Source organism: Triturus cristatus, chromosome 8 (genome assembly GCF_964204655.1).
Source record: "Triturus cristatus chromosome 8, aTriCri1.1, whole genome shotgun sequence".
Taxonomy (NCBI): domain Eukaryota; kingdom Metazoa; phylum Chordata; class Amphibia; order Caudata; family Salamandridae; genus Triturus; species Triturus cristatus.
Window position 1 is genome coordinate 57,074,927 of NC_140591.1, and position 16,155 is coordinate 57,091,081.

The 16,155-nt window shown below is 37.9% G+C and overlaps 2 non-coding genes across 2 annotated transcripts; both read left to right on the forward strand.

Annotated features, from left to right (window-relative positions):
* The first annotated feature begins 328 nt into the window (after nt 1–328).
* Nucleotides 329–401, forward strand: TRNAF-GAA (transfer RNA phenylalanine (anticodon GAA)). The gene has a single exon. It is a non-coding gene; the product is annotated as a tRNA-Phe (tRNA).
* A 12,910-nt stretch (nt 402–13,311) lies between these two features.
* TRNAF-GAA (transfer RNA phenylalanine (anticodon GAA)) lies at nt 13,312–13,384 on the forward strand. Its single transcript has one exon. It is a non-coding gene; the product is annotated as a tRNA-Phe (tRNA).
* Nucleotides 13,385–16,155: the final 2,771 nt, after the last annotated feature.

A 16,155-nucleotide genomic window follows, 5' to 3' on the forward strand; every position in this document is an offset into this window, starting at 1 on the left:
TTCGACTACAAATGTTTCCTATTTCATGCTTTTTTGTAAAGTAAACTCTTGTCTGCATCAGCTTCCACTTCTCCTTGAACACAGATTTCAGTATTCAGATGACATAGCTTACCTACTCAGGCCAAATACCTCTGTGTAATATGGTGCTAGTCCATTCAGAGTAAAAAAAAAAGCTACCTAACCTGGATCCGAAAAATGCTATTTACCTATTGCACCCGTTAACTGATGAATGATACAGGACATCTTAAAACATAGCTCTAGCATGAGGTTGAGCATCTATTTTCTTGGAAAGTTTAAAAGAAAGGATGAAGACCCAAACTACCAGCAGGCCGAAATAGCTCAGTTGGGAGAGCGTTAGACTGAAGATCTAAAGGTCCCTGGTTCAATCCCGGGTTTCGGCACAATTTCAACTTCTGCTTTTCATGTCACAAAAGCTGTTTGGAGTTAAATCAACGCTCTTCTTTATCAAAACCTTTTATCAATCTGATCAACAACACAATCAATTCAACATATTATTTTCTTTCTGTCTTCCTTTCAAACTTGCTTCCACCTCTCTTGTATTCAACTATGCCTCATTTATTTGCAACTTCTTGCTTTATTTTAAAGTAAAGCTTTGCCTGCATCAGCCTCCAATTCCCCTTATACAAAACTGTCAGTAGTCAGATGACATAGCTTGCACACCCTGGCCATATAGGTCTGTGTTTCAGAGTATAAGTCAATTCAGAGTTTAGAAAAAAAAATTCTACCTACCTTGTCCCCTAAAAAGGATATTCACTCATCAGACCAAGTTACCTGCTGAATGATACTGGACACTTTAACACATAACTATAAACGAAAATAGAATGACCAGGTTCTGTATGTATCGTCTACAATTATTAATAATACATCAGGAGGCCACAGGGACTTGTTGGCTGAAATATCTCAGTTGGGAGATCGTTAGACTGAAGAGCTTAAGGTACCTGATTCAATCCTGACTTTCAGCACAGTGCGAGGGGATCCTACATTCTTGCAAAATATTTCTTGAAATCAGCTCTAGTTTTTTTTCCTTTATTTCTCAAAATATTTTATCAACTGATCAACAACATGATAACTTCAACAAAAAGTTGTCTTTCTGTCCTCCTTCTAAACTTGCTTCCACCTCTCTTGCCATCAGCTTTGATGACGAATTTATCCCATTTTATACTTTTTTCAAAGTAAACTCTTGTCTGCATCAGCTTTCACTTCTCCTTGAACAAAGTTGTCAGTATTGAGATGACATAGCTTACCTACTCAGGCGACATACGTCTGTGTAATACAGTGCTGGTCCACTCAGAGTTTTAAAAGAAAAACGACCTAACATTTATCCCAAAAACGCTACTCACCCATTTCACCAGTTAGCTGCTGAACAATGCAGGACACATTAAAACACAGCTCTAACCTCAGATTGAAAATCCAGGTTCTGCATCTCTGTTCTGGGATTGTTCAAAAAAAGAGGCTGAATACTATAACTGCTGGCAGGCCGAAATAGCTCAGTTGGGAGAGCGTTGGACTGAAGATCTAAAGGTCCCTGGTTCGTTCCCGGGTTTCGGCACATTTTGAACTTCTGCTTTGCATGCCACAAAGACTATTTTGAGTCAACTCATATTGACTTTGTTTATAATGATCAAAACCTTTTATCAAGATAATCGACAATACAATTAATTCAACATATTATTTACTTTCTGTCTTTCTTTCAAACTTGCTTCCACCTCTCTTGTATTTAACTTTGCCTCCTTTATTTCCCAATTCTTCCTTTAATTGAAAGTAAAGCTTTGCCTGCATCAGCCTCCAGTTCCCCTTATACAAAACTGTTAGTAGTCAGATGACCTAGCTTGCCGACCCTCGCCATATAGGTCTGTGTTTCTGAGTATAAGTCCATTCATAGTTTACAAACATCATCTAACTAACTTGGCTCCTAAAAAGGAAATTCACCCATCAGACCAATTTAGCTACTGAATAATACTGGACAAATTAACACATAACTGCACATGCAGATAGAGTGACCAGGTTCTGCATTTATCTTTAACAATTATAAAAAATAGAACAGAAAGCCGAAATTGCCAGCTGGATGAAATAGCTCAGTTGGGAGAGCAGTAGACTCAAGATCTAAAGGTCCCTGGTTCAATCCCGGGTTTAGGCACATTTTGAACTTCTGCTTTGCATGCCACAAATGCTATTTGGAGTCAACTCATATTGACGTTGTTTATAATGATCAAAACCTTTTATCAAGCTGATCGATAAGACAACCATTTCAACATATTTTTTACATTCTGTCTTTCTGTCAAACTTGCTTCCACCTCTCTTGTATTCAACTTTACCTGCTTTATTTGCCAATTCTTCCTTTAATTGAAAGTAAAGCTTTGCCTGCATCAGCCTCGAGTTCCCCTTATACAAAACTGTTAGTAGTCAGATGACCTAGTTTGCCTACCCTCGCCATATAGGTCTGTGTGTCTGAGTATAAGTCCATTCATAGTTTACAAACATCTTCTAACTAACTTGGCTCCTAAAAAGGAAATTCACCCATCAGACCAATTTAGCTGCTGAATAATATTGGACAATTTAACACATAACTGCACATGCAGATAAAATGACCATGGTCTGCATTTATCTTTAACAATTATCAAAAATACAACAGAAAGCCCAAATGGCCAGCTGGATGAAATAGCTCAGTTGGGAGAGTGTTAGATTGAAAATCTAAAAGTCCCTTGTTCAATGCTGGGTTTCGGAAAAGTCTGAGAGGTTTCTTGCTTCTCACAAAATATTTCTTGGTATCAGCTCAAGTTTTTATTTCTTTATTTATCAAAATATTTGATCAACTGATCGACAACATGATCAATTCAACATAGAATTGTCTTTCTGTCCTCCTTCTAAATTTGCTTCCACCTCTCTTGCATTCAGCTTCGACTACAAATGTTTCCTATTTCATGCTTTTTTGTAAAGTAAACTCTTGTCTGCATCAGCTTCCACTTCTCCTTGAACACAGATTTCAGTATTCAGATGACATAGCTTACCTACTCAGGCCAAATACCTCTGTGTAATATGGTGCTAGTCCATTCAGAGTAAAAAACAAAAGCTACCTAACCTGGATCCGAAAAATGCTATTTACCTATTGCACCCGTTAACTGATGAATGATACAGGACATCTTAAAACATAGCTCTAGCATGAGGTTGAGCATCTATTTTCTTGGGAAGTTTAAAAGAAAGGATGAAGACCCGAACTACCAGCAGGCTGAAATAGCTCAGTTGGGAGAGCGTTAGACTGAAGATCTAAAGGTCCCTGGTTCAATCCCGGGTTTCGGCACAATTTCAACTTCTGCTTTTCATGTCACAAAAGCTGTTTGGAGTTAAATCAACGCTCTTCTTTATCAAAACCTTTTATCAATCTGATCAACAACACAATCAATTCAACATATTATTTACTTTCTGTCTTCCTTTCAAACGTGCTTCCACCTCTCTTGTATTCAACTATGCCTCATTTATTTGCAACTTCTTGCTTTATTTTAAAGTAAAGCTTTGCCTGCATCAGCCTCCAATTCCCCTTATACAAAACTGTCAGTAGTCAGATGACATAGCTTGTACACCCTGGCCATATAGGTCTGTGTTTCAGAGTACAAGTCAATTCAGAGTTTAGAAAAAAAAATTCTACCTACCTTGTCCCCTAAAAAGGATATTCACTCATCAGACCAAGTTACCTGCTGAATGATACTGGACACTTTAACACATAACTATAAACGAAAATAGAATGACCAGGTTCTGTATGTATCGTCTACAATTATTAATAATGCATCAGGAGGCCACAGGGACTTGTTGGCTGAAATATCTCAGTTGGGAGATCGTTAGACTGAAGAGCTTAAGGTACCTGATTCAATCCTGACTTTCAGCACAGTGCGAGGGGATCCTACATTCTTGCAAAATATTTCTTGAAATCAGCTCTAGTTTTTTTTTCTTTATTTCTCAAAATATTTTATCAACTGATCAACAACATGATAACTTCAACAAAAAGTTGTCTTTCTGTCCTCCTTCTAAACTTGCTTCCACCTCTCTTGCCATCAGCTTTGATGACGAATTTATCCCATTTTATACTTTTTTCAAAGTAAACTCTTGTCTGCATCAGCTTTCACTTCTCCTTGAACAAAGTTGTCAGTATTGAGATGACATAGCTTACCTACTCAGGCGACATACGTCTGTGTAATACAGTGCTGGTCCACTCAGAGTTTTAAAAGAAAAAAGACCTAACATTTATCCCAAAAACGCTACTCACCCATTTCACCAGTTAGCTGCTGAACAATGCAGGACACATTAAAACACAGCTCTAACCTCAGATTGAAAATCCAGGTTCTGCATCTCTGTTCTGGGATTGTTCAAAAAAAGAGGCTGAATACTATAGCTGCTGGCAGGCTGAAATAGCTCAGTTGGGAGAGCGTTAGACTGAAGATCAAAAGGTCCCGGTTCGATCCTGGGTTTTGGCACATTTTGAACTTCTGCTTTGCAAGCCACAAAGACTATTTTGAGTCAACTCATATTGACTTTGTTTATAATGATCAAAACCTTTTATCAAGATAATCGACAATACAATTAATTCAACATATTATTTACTTTCTGTCTTTCTTTCAAACTTGCTTCCACCTCTCTTGTATTCAACTTTGCCTCCTTTATTTCCCAATTCTTCCTTTAATTGAAAGTAAAGCTTTGCCTGCATCAGCCTCCAGTTCCCCTTATACAAAACTGTTAGTAGTCAGATGACCTAGCTTGCCGACCCTCGCCATATAGGTCTGTGTTTCTGAGTATAAGTCCATTCATAGTTTACAAACATCATCTAACTAACTTGGCTCCTAAAAAGGAAATTCACCCATCAGACCAATTTAGCTACTGAATAATACTGGACAATTTAACACATAACTGCACATGCAGATAGAGTGACCAGGTTCTGCATTTATCTTTAACAATTATAAAAAATAGAACAGAAAGCCGAAATTGCCAGCTGGATGAAATAGCTCAGTTGGGAGAGCAGTAGACTCAAGATCTAAAGGTCCCTGGTTCAATCCCGGGTTTAGGCACATTTTGAACTTCTGCTTTGCATGCCACAAATGCTATTTGGAGTCAACTCATATTGACGTTGTTTATAATGATCAAAACCTTTTATCAAGCTGATCGATAAGACAACCATTTCAACATATTTTTTACATTCTGTCTTTCTGTCAAACTTGCTTCCACCTCTCTTGTATTCAACTTTACCTGCTTTATTTGCCAATTCTTCCTTTAATTGAAAGTAAAGCTTTGCCTGCATCAGCCTCGAGTTCCCCTTATACAAAACTGTTAGTAGTCAGATGACCTAGTTTGCCTACCCTCGCCATATAGGTCTGTGTGTCTGAGTATAAGTCCATTCATAGTTTACAAACATCTTCTAACTAACTTGGCTCCTAAAAAGGAAATTCACCCATCAGACCAATTTAGCTGCTGAATAATATTGGACAATTTAACACATAACTGCACATGCAGATAGAATGACCATGGTCTGCATTTATCTTTAACAATTATCAAAAATACAACAGAAAGCCAAAATGGCCAGCTGGATGAAATAGCTCAGTTGGGAGAGTGTTAGATTGAAAATCTAAAAGTCCCTTGTTCAATGCTGGGTTTCGGAAAAGTCTGAGAGGTTTCTTGCTTCTCACAAAATATTTCTTGGTATCAGCTCAAGTTTTTCTTTCTTTATTTATCAAAATATTTGATCAACTGATCGACAACATGATCAATTCAACATAGAATTGTCTTTCTGTCCTCCTTCTAAATTTGCTTCCACCTCTCTTGCATTCAGCTTCGACTACAAATGTTTCCTATTTCATGCTTTTTTGTAAAGTAAACTCTTGTCTGCATCAGCTTCCACTTCTCCTTGAACACAGATTTCAGTATTCAGATGACATAGCTTACCTACTCAGGCCAAATACCTCTGTGTAATATGGTGCTAGTCCATTAAGAGTAAAAAACAAAAGCTACCTAACCTGGATCCGAAAAATGCTATTTACCTATTGCACCCGTTAACTGATGAATGATACAGGACATCTTAAAACATAGCTCTAGCATGAGGTTGAGCATCTATTTTCTTGGGAAGTTTAAAAGAAAGGATGAAGACCCAAACTACCAGCAGGCCGAAATAGCTCAGTTGGGAGAGCGTTTGACTGAAGATCTAAAGGTCCCTGGTTCAATCCCGGGTTTCGGCACAATTTCAACTTCTGCTTTTCATGTCACAAAAGCTGTTTGGAGTTAAATCAACGCTCTTCTTTATCAAAACCTTTTATCAATCTGATCAACAACACAATCAATTCAACATATTATTTACTTTCTGTCTTCCTTTCGAACGTGCTTCCACCTTTCTTGTATTCAACTATGCCTCATTTATTTGCAACTTCTTGCTTTATTTTAAAGTAAAGCTTTGCCTGCGTCAGCCTCCAATTCCCCTTATACAAAACTGTCAGTAGTCAGATGACATAGCTTGTACACCCTGGCCATATAGGTCTGTGTTTCAGAGTACAAGTCAATTCAGAGTTTAGAAAAAAAAATTCTACCTACCTTGTCCCCTAAAAAGGATATTCACTCATCAGACCAAGTTACCTGCTGAATGATACTGGACACTTTAACACATAACTATAAACGAAAATAGAATGACCAGGTTCTGTATGTATCGTCTACAATTATTAATAATACATCAGGAGGCCACAGGGACTTGTTGGCTGAAATATCTCAGTTGGGAGATCGTTAGACTGAAGAGCTTAAGGTACCTGATTCAATCCTGACTTTCAGCACAGTGCGAGGGGATCCTACATTCTTGCAAAATATTTCTTGAAATCAGCTCTAGTTTTTTTTTCTTTATTTCTCAAAATATTTTATCAACTGATCAACAACATGATAACTTCAACAAAAAGTTGTCTTTCTGTCCTCCTTCTAAACTTGCTTCCACCTCTCTTGCCATCAGCTTTGATGACGAATTTATCCCATTTTATACTTTTTTCAAAGTAAACTCTTGTCTGCATCAGCTTTCACTTCTCCTTGAACAAAGTTGTCAGTATTGAGATGACATAGCTTACCTACTCAGGCGACATACGTCTGTGTAATACAGTGCTGGTCCACTCAGAGTTTTAAAAGAAAAACGACCTAACATTTATCCCAAAAACGCTACTCACCCATTTCACCAGTTAGCTGCTGAACAATGCAGGACACATTAAAACACAGCTGTAACCTCAGATTGAAAAACCAGGTTCTGCATCTCTGTTCTGGGATTGTTCAAAAAAAGAGGCTGAATACTATAGCTGCTGGCAGGCTGAAATAGCTCAGTTGGGAGAGCGTTAGACTGAAGATCTAAAGGTCCCTGGTTCGATCCCGGGTTTTGGCACATTTTGAACTTCTGCTTTGCAAGCCACAAAGACTATTTTGAGTCAACTCATATTGACTTTGTTTATAATGATCAAAACCTTTTATCAAGATAATCGACAATACAATTAATTCAACATATTATTTACTTTCTGTCTTTCTTTCAAACTTGCTTCCACCTCTCTTGTATTCAACTTTGCCTCCTTTATTTCCCAATTCTTCCTTTAATTGAAAGTAAAGCTTTGCCTGCATCAGCCTCCAGTTCCCCTTATACAAAACTGTTAGTAGTCAGATGACCTAGCTTGCCGACCCTCGCCATATAGGTCTGTGTTTCTGAGTATAAGTCCATTCATAGTTTACAAACATCATCTAACTAACTTGGCTCCTAAAAAGGAAATTCACCCATCAGACCAATTTAGCTACTGAATAATACTGGACAATTTAACACATAACTGCACATGCAGATAGAGTGACCAGGTTCTGCATTTATCTTTAACAATTATAAAAAATACAACAGAAAGCCGAAATTGCCAGCTGGATGAAATAGCTCAGTTGGGAGAGCAGTAGACTGAAGATCTAAAGGTCCCTGGTTCAATCCCGGGTTTAGGCACATTTTGAACTTCTGCTTTGCATGCCACCAATGCTATTTGGAGTCAACTCATATTGACGTTGTTTATAATGATCAAAAGCTTTTATCAAGCTGATCGATAAGACAACCATTTCAACATATTATTTACTTTCTGTCTTTCTGTCAAACTTGCTTCCACCTCTCTTGCATTCAACTTTACCTGCTTTATTTGCCAATTCTTCCTTTAATTGAAAGTAAAGCTTTGCCTGCATCAGCCTCGAGTTCCCCTTATACAAAACTGTTAGTAGTCAGATGACCTAGTTTGCCTACCCTCGCCATATAGGTCTGTGTGTCTGAGTATAAGTCCATTCATAGTTTACAAACATCTTCTAACTAACTTGGCTCCTAAAAAGGAAATTCACCCATCAGACCAATTTAGCTGCTGAATAATATTGGACAATTTAACCCCTTCAGTGCCCATGACGAGCTGGACTCGTCATGGGCTGCGGTGGCGCTGTGCCCATGACGAGTCCAGCTCGTCATGAACTCCGCCCGCTAATAAAAAGCGCGGCACTGGGCGGGGAAAGGGGCGGGCATGCAAGGGGTTAACACATAACTGCACATGCCGATAGAAAGACCATGGTCTGCATTTATCTTTAACAATTATCAAAAATACAACAGAAAGCCAAAATGGCCAGCTGGATGAAATAGCTCAGTTGGGAGAGTGTTAGATTGAAAATCTAAAAGTCCCTTGTTCAATGCTGGGTTTCGGAAAAGTCTGAGAGGTTTCTTGCTTCTCACAAAATATTTCTTGGTATCAGCGCAAGTTTTTCTTTCTTTATTTATCAAAATATTTGATCAACTGATCGACAACATGATCAATTCAACATAGAATTGTCTTTCTGTCCTCCTTCTAAATTTGCTTCCACCTCTCTTGCATTCAGCTTCGACTACAAATGTTTCCTATTTCATGCTTTTTTGTAAAGTAAACTCTTGTCTGCATCAGCTTCCACTTCTCCTTGAACACAGATTTCAGTATTCAGATGACATAGCTTACCTACTCAGGCCAAATACCTCTGTGTAATATGGTGCTAGTCCATTCAGAGTAAAAAACAAAAGCTACCTAACCTGGATCCGAAAAATGCTATTTACCTATTGCACCCATTAACTGATGAATGATACAGGACATCTTAAAACATAGCTCTAGCATGAGGTTGAGCATCTATTTTCTTGGGAAGTTTAAAAGAAAGGATGAAGACCCAAACTACCAGCAGGCCGAAATAGCTCAGTTGGGAGAGCGTTAGACTGAAGATCTAAAGGTCCCTGGTTCAATCCTGGGTTTCGGCACAATTTCAACTTCTGCTTTTCATGTCACAAAAGCTGTTTGGAGTTAAATCAACGCTCTTCTTTATCAAAACCTTTTATCAATCTGATCAACAACACAATCAATTCAACATATTATTTACTTTCTGTCTTCCTTTCAAACGTGCTTCCACCTCTCTTGTATTCAACTATGCCTCATTTATTTGCAACTTCTTGCTTTATTTTAAAGTAAAGCTTTGCCTGCATCAGCCTCCAATTCCCCTTATACAAAACAGTCAGTAGTCAGATGACATAGCTTGTACACCCTGGCCATATAGGTCTGTGTTTCAGAGTATAAGTCAATTCAGAGTTTAGAAAAAAAAATTCTACCTACCTTGTCCCCTAAAAAGGATATTCACTCATCAGACCAAGTTACCTGCTGAATGATACTGGACACTTTAACACATAACTATAAACGAAAATAGAATGACCAGGTTCTGTATGTATCGTCTACAATTATTAATAATACATCAGGAGGCCACAGGGACTTGTTGGCTGAAATATCTCAGTTGGGAGATTGTTAGACTGAAGAGCTTAAGGTACCTGATTCAATCCTGACTTTCAGCACAGTGCGAGGGGATCCTACATTCTTGCAAAATATTTCTTGAAATCAGCTCTAGTTTTTTTTTCTTTATTTCTCAAAATATTTTATCAACTGATCAACAACATGATAACTTCAACAAAAAGTTGTCTTTCTGTCCTCCTTCTAAACTTGCTTCCACCTCTCTTGCCATCAGCTTTGATGACGAATTTATCCCATTTTATACTTTTTTCAAAGTAAACTCTTGTCTGCATCAGCTTTCACTTCTCCTTGAACAAAGTTGTCAGTATTGAGATGACATAGCTTACCTACTCAGGCGACATACGTCTGTGTAATACAGTGCTGGTCCACTCAGAGTTTTAAAAGAAAAACGACCTAACATTTATCCCAAAAACGCTACTCACCCATTTCACCAGTTAGCTGCTGAACAATGCAGGACACATTAAAACACAGCTCTAACCTCAGATTGAAAATCCAGGTTCTGCATCTCTGTTCTGGGATTGTTCAAAAAAAGAGGCTGAATACTATAGCTGCTGGCAGGCTGAAATAGCTCAGTTGGGAGAGCGTTAGACTGAAGATCTAAAGGTCCCTGGTTCGATCCCGGGTTTTGGCACATTTTGAACTTCTGCTTTGCAAGCCACAAAGACTATTTTGAGTCAACTCATATTGACTTTGTTTATAATGATCAAAACCTTTTATCAAGATAATCGACAATACAATTAATTCAACATATTATTTACTTTCTGTCTTTCTTTCAAACTTGCTTCCACCTCTCTTGTATTCAACTTTGCCTCCTTTATTTCCCAATTCTTCCTTTAATTGAAAGTAAAGCTTTGCCTGCATCAGCCTCCAGTTCCCCTTATACAAAACTGTTAGTAGTCAGATGACCTATCTTGCCGACCCTCGCCATATAGGTCTGTGTTTCTGAGTATAAGTCCATTCATAGTTTACAAACATCATCTAACTAACTTGGCTCCTAAAAAGGAAATTCACCCATCGACCAATTTAGCTACTGAATAATACTGGACAATTTAACACATAACTGCACATGCAGATAGAGTGACCAGGTTCTGCATTTACCTTTAACAATTATAAAAAATACAACAGAAAGCTGAAATTGCCAGCTGGACGAAATAGCTCAGTTGGGAGAGCAGTAGACTGAAGATCTAAAGGTCCCTGGTTCAATCCCGGGTTTTGGCACATTTTGAACTTCTGCTTTGCATGCCACAAATGCTATTTGGAGTCAACTCATATTGACGTTGTTTATAATGATCAAAACCTTTTATCAAGCTGATCGATAAGACAACCATTTCAACATATTTTTTACATTCTGTCTTTCTGTCAAACTTGCTTCCACCTCTCTTGTATTCAACTTTACCTGCTTTATTTGCCAATTCTTCCTTTAATTGAAAGTAAAGCTTTGCCTGCATCAGCCTCGAGTTCCCCTTATACAAAACTGTTAGTAGTCAGATGACCTAGTTTGCCTACCCTCGCCATATATGTCTGTGTGTCTGAGTATAAGTCCATTCATAGTTTACAAACATCATCTAACTAACTTGGCTCCTAAAAAGGAAATTCACCCATCAGACCAATTTAGCTGCTGAATAATATTGGACAATTTAACACATAACTGCACATGCAGATAGAATGACCAGGGTCTGCATTTATCTTTAACAATTATCAAAAATACAACAGAAAGCCAAAATGGCCAGCTGGATGAAATAGCTCAGTTGGGAGAGTGTTAGATTGAAAATCTAAAAGTCCCTTGTTCAATGCTGGGTTTCGGAAAAGTCTGAGAGGTTTCTTGCTTCTCACAAAATATTTCTTGGTATCAGCTCAAGTTTTTCTTTCTTTATTTATCAAAATATTTGATCAACTGATCGACAACATGATCAATTCAACATAGAATTGTCTTTCTGTCCTCCTTCTAAATTTGCTTCCACCTCTCTTGCATTCAGCTTCGACTACAAATGTTTCCTATTTCATGCTTTTTTGTAAAGTAAACTCTTGTCTGCATCAGCTTCCACTTCTCCTTGAACACAGATTTCAGTATTCAGATGACATAGCTTACCTACTCAGGCCAAATACCTCTGTGTAATATGGTGCTAGTCCATTCAGAGTAAAAAACAAAAGCTACCTAACCTGGATCCGAAAAATGCTATTTACCTATTGCACCCGTTAACTGATGAATGATACAGGACATCTTAAAACATAGCTCTAGCATGAGGTTGAGCATCTATTTTCTTGGGAAGTTTAAAAGAAAGGATGAAGACCCAAACTACCAGCAGGACGAAATAGCTCAGTTGGGAGAGCGTTAGACTGAAGATCTAAAGGTCCCTGGTTCAATCCCGGGTTTCGGCACAATTTCAACTTCTGCTTTTCATGTCACAAAAGCTGTTTGGAGTTAAATCAACGCTCTTCTTTATCAAAACCTTTTATCAATCTGATCAACAACACAATCAATTCAACATATTATTTACTTTCTGTCTTCCTTTCAAACGTGCTTCCACCTCTCTTGTATTCAACTATGCCTCATTTATTTGCAACTTCTTGCTTTATTTTAAAGTAAAGCTTTGCCTGCATCAGCCTCCAATTCCCCTTATACAAAACTGTCAGTAGTCAGATGACATAGCTTGTACACCCTGGCCATATAGGTCTGTGTTTCAGAGTATAAGTCAATTCAGAGTTTAGAAAAAAAAATTCTACCTACCTTGTCCCCTAAAAAGGATATTCACTCATCAGACCAAGTTACCTGCTGAATGATACTGGACACATTAACACATAACTATAAACGAAAATAGAATGACCAGGTTCTGTATGTATCGTCTACAATTATTAATAATACATCAGGAGGCCACAGGGACTTGTTGGCTGAAATATCTCAGTTGGGAGATCGTTAGACTGAAGAGCTTAAGGTACCTGATTCAATCCTGACTTTCAGCACAGTGCGAGGGGATCCTACATTCTTGCAAAATATTTCTTGAAATCAGCTCTAGTTTTTTTTTCTTTATTTCTCAAAATATTTTATCAACTGATCAACAACATGATAACTTCAACAAAAAGTTGTCTTTCTGTCCTCCTTCTAAACTTGCTTCCACCTCTCTTGCCATCAGCTTTGATGACGAATTTATCCCATTTTATACTTTTTTCAAAGTAAACTCTTGTCTGCATCAGCTTTCACTTCTCCTTGAACAAAGTTGTCAGTATTGAGATGACATAGCTTACCTACTCAGGCGACATACGTCTGTGTAATACAGTGCTGGTCCACTCAGAGTTTTAAAAGAAAAACGACCTAACATTTATCCCAAAAACGCTACTCACCCATTTCACCAGTTAGCTGCTGAACAATGCAGGACACATTAAAACACAGCTCTAACCTCAGATTGAAAATCCAGGTTCGGCATCTCTGTTCTGGGATTGTTCAAAAAAAGAGGCTGAATACTATAGCTGCTGGCAGGCCGAAATAGCTCAGTTGGGAGAGCATTAGACTGAAGATCTAAAGGTCCCTGGTTCGATCCCGGGTTTCGGCACATTTTGAACTTCTGCTTTGCATGCCACAAAGACTATTTTGAGTCAACTCATATTGACTATGTTTATAATGATCAAAACCTTTTATCAAGATAATCGACAATACAATTAATTCAACATATTATTTACTTTCTGTCTTTCTTTCAAACTTGCTTCCACCTCTCTTGTATTCAACTTTGCCTCCTTTATTTCCCAATTCTTCCTTTAATTGAAAGTAAAGCTTTGCCTGCATCAGCCTCCAGTTCCCCTTATACAAAACTGTTAGTAGTCAGATGACCTAGCTTGCCGACCCTCGCCATATAGGTCTGTGTTTCTGAGTATAAGTCCATTCATAGTTTACAAACATCATCTAACTAACTTGGCTCCTAAAAAGGAAATTCACCCATCAGACCAATTTAGCTACTGAATAATACTGGACAATTTAACACATAACTGCACATGCAGATAGAGTGACCAGGTTCTGCATTTATCTTTAACAATTATAAAAAATACAACAGAAAGCCGAAATTGCCAGCTTGATGAAATAGCTCAGTTGGGAGAGCAGTAGACTGAAGATCTAAAGGTCCCTGGTTCAATCCCGGGTTTAGGCTCATTTTGAACTTCTGCTTTGCATGCCACAAATGCTATTTGGAGTCAACTCATATTGACGTTGTTTATAATGATCAAAACCTTTTATCAAGCTGATCGATAAGACAACCATTTCAACATATTTTTTACATTCTGTCTTTCTGTCAAACTTGCTTCCACCTCTCTTGTATTCAACTTTACCTGCTTTATTTGCCAATTCTTCCTTTAATTGAAAGTAAAGCTTTGCCTGCATCAGCCTCGAGTTCCCCTTATACAAAACTGTTAGTAGTCAGATGACCTAGTTTGCCTACCCTCGCCATATAGGTCTGTGTGTCTGAGTATAAGTCCATTCATAGTTTACAAACATCTTCTAACTAACTTGGCTCCTAAAAAGGAAATTCACCCATCAGACCAATTTAGCTGCTGAATAATATTGGACAATTTAACACATAACTGCACATGCAGATAGAATGACCATGGTCTGCATTTATCTTTAACAATTATCAAAAATACAACAGAAAGCCAAAATGGCCAGCTGGATGAAATAGCTCAGTTGGGAGAGTGTTAGATTGAAAATCTAAAAGTCCCTTGTTCAATGCTGGGTTTCGGAAAAGTCTGAGAGGTTTCTTGCTTCTCACAAAATATTTCTTGGTATCAGCTCAAGTTTTTCTTTCTTTATTTATCAAAATATTTGATCAACTGATCGACAACATGATCAATTCAACATAGAATTGTCTTTCTGTCCTCCTTCTAAATTTGCTTCCACCTCTCTTGCATTCAGCTTCGACTACAAATGTTTCCTATTTCATGCGTTTTTGTAATGTAAACTCTTGTCTGCATCAGCTTCCACTTCTCCTTGAACACAGATTTCAGTATTCAGATGACATAGCTTACCTACTCAGGCCAAATACCTCTGTGTAATATGGTGCTAGTCCATTCAGAGTAAAAAACAAAAGCTACCTAACCTGGATCCGAAAAATGCTATTTACCTATTGCACCCGTTAACTGATGAATGATACAGGACATCTTAAAACATAGCTCTAGCATGAGGTTGAGCATCTATTTTCTTGGGAAGTTTAAAAGAAAGGATGAAGACCCAAACTACCAGCAGGCTGAAATAGCTCAGTTGGGAGAGCGTTAGACTGAAGATCTAAAGGTCCCTGGTTCAATCCCGGGTTTCGGCACAATTTCAACTTCTGCTTTTCATGTCACAAAAGCTGTTTGGAGTTAAATCAACGCTCTTCTTTATCAAAACCTTTTATCAATCTGATCAACAACACAATCAATTCAACATATTATTTACTTTCTGTCTTCCTTTCAAACGTGCTTCCACCTCTCTTGTATTCAACTATGCCTCATTTATTTGCAACTTCTTGCTTTATTTTAAAGTAAAGCTTTGCCTGCATCAGCCTCCAATTCCCCTTATACAAAACTGTCAGTAGTCAGATGACATAGCTTGTACACCCTGGCCATATAGGTCTGTGTTTCAGAGTATAAGTCAATTCAGAGTTTAGAAAAAAAAATTCTACCTACCTTGTCCCCTAAAAAGGATATTCACTCATCAGACCAAGTTACCTGCTGAATGATACTGGACACATTAACACATAACTATAAACGAAAATAGAATGACCAGGTTCTGTATGTATCGTCTACAATTATTAATAATACATCAGGAGGCCACAGGGACTTGTTGGCTGAAATATCTCAGTTGGGAGATCGTTAGACTGAAGAGCTTAAGGTACCTGATTCAATCCTGACTTTCAGCACAGTGCGAGGGGATCCTACATTCTTGCAAAATATTTCTTGAAATCAGCTCTAGTTTTTTTTTCTTTATTTCTCAAAATATTTTATCAACTGATCAACAACATGATAACTTCAACAAAAAGTTGTCTTTCTGTCCTCCTTCTAAACTTGCTTCCACCTCTCTTGCCATCAGCTTTGATGACGAATGTATCCCATTTTATACTTTTTTCAAAGTAAACTCTTGTCTGCATCAGCTTTCACTTCTCCTTGAACAAAGTTGTCAGTATTGAGATGACATAGCTTACCTACTCAGGCGACATACGTCTGTGTAATACAGTGCTGGTCCACTCAGAGTTTTAAAAGAAAAACGACCTAACATTTATCCCAAAAACGCTACTCACCCATTTCACCAGTTAGCTGCTGAACAATGCAGGACACATTAAAACACAGCTCTAACCTCAGA